This window comes from Elephantulus edwardii, unplaced genomic scaffold (genome assembly GCF_000299155.1).
Source record: "Elephantulus edwardii isolate Elephantulus edwardi_28Jun2011 unplaced genomic scaffold, EleEdw1.0 scaffold00090, whole genome shotgun sequence".
In the NCBI taxonomy this organism is placed as follows: domain Eukaryota; kingdom Metazoa; phylum Chordata; class Mammalia; order Macroscelidea; family Macroscelididae; genus Elephantulus; species Elephantulus edwardii.
The window spans coordinates 1,079,473-1,081,037 of record NW_006399840.1 but is presented as its reverse complement, the minus strand read 5'-3'; positions in this window follow the sequence as shown (position 1 = coordinate 1,081,037).

Genomic DNA, 1,565 nt, shown 5'->3' with positions numbered 1-1,565 from the left:
GGAGGGATGGCGTAAGAGGGGAAGACCCTCTATGAGATGGATTGATTCAGTGACTGGGGAAATCAGGATGGGTGTGTCAGAGGCAGTGTGATTGGCACAGGATAGAGCAGGGTTTAGGGCTGTTGTACATTGGGTCGCTATGAGTCACAAGTGACTCGATAGCACATGGCAACAACAACAAAACATCCATACAGTCCCCACTCCCTTTCATCCTCCTTCAATTTATAATACAAGTCCTGTTCCAGATTAAGAATTCCAATACACATACTGTCTGTTCATCCACTCATTTCAGATTGACCTTCCTTTCAATTTTTCCAATGCAGTGTTCATTAGCTATCCATTCTTTTCCTGCTCCATCAGTCACCACTGCCCCAGTAAAGCTCCTATTTTTAAGCAGTGGTCTTGTACAGTATTTGTTCTTTTGTGATTATATTATTTCACTCAGCATGATGCCGTCCAGAGTCATCAATGTTGTGTAGTGTCCCACAAGCTATTCATTGTTTTTCAATGCTGTGTAAATTGCTATTGTGTGAATGTACCACAGTTTCTATCCTTTCATTTGCTGGTGGGCAGTCAGGAGGCTGCTTCCGTCTCTTTACTAATTGTGAATAATGCTGCAGTAAACATGGACATGCTCACATCTGTTTGTGTTGTTACATTGATTCCTTTTGGTATACTCCCAATAGTGGAAGAGCTGGATCAAATGGTATTTCTATTTTCAACTTTCTGAAGAAGTGCTTATCTGTATTCTATAGTGTTTTCTGGGTTTCACACTCTGACCAAGTGTATGAGAATTCCAGTCTCTGCACATCCTCACCAGCATTTGTTTTTTGTTGTCCTGTTGAACTGTGCCATTGTTGTTGGGATAAGGTGATAGCTCATTGTTTTGATTTGCATCTTTCTAATAGCTAGTGATCTTGAGCATTTCTTCAAACAGTGCTAGCAAAATTAGGCATCTCTCTGCAGAAAACAGAACCAAAATGCACTTCTCACATCATTTAAGAAAACTAACTCAAGGTGGATCAGAAGCCTAGGTGTAAAACCAAAAACTATAAAGAGTGTTAGAGAAAATCATAGAAACAAATTTAGAATATCTGCTCTATGGCATAAATAGACTCAAATATGACCAAGAATCCACAACCAGGAGAGGATAAAAGAGATGACTGAGACCTTCTAAAAGAAAATCTTTTAGGATATGAAAAAACTTCTCCAGTAGAGCAAAAAGGAAGTCCACAGATGGTGTGTCAGGGGGTATATTTGGCAATGATATATCTGCTATGGAACTCAGAACTTAAAAGACAATCCAATAATAAAATAAGCAGAAGATGTGAAACATTTCTTCACCAAAGATATTGTGTTGTGTTGTTGTTATGTGCCGTCGAGTTGCTTGCGACTCATAGCGACCCTATGTACAACTGCCCTAAACTCCGCTCTGTCCTGTGCCAATTGCACTGTCTCTGACACTCCCATCCCAATTGTCCCAGTCACTGAATCAATCCACCTCATAGAGGGCCTTCCTCTCCTGTGCTGTCCCTCCACCCTCCCAAGCATGATGTCCCTCTCCA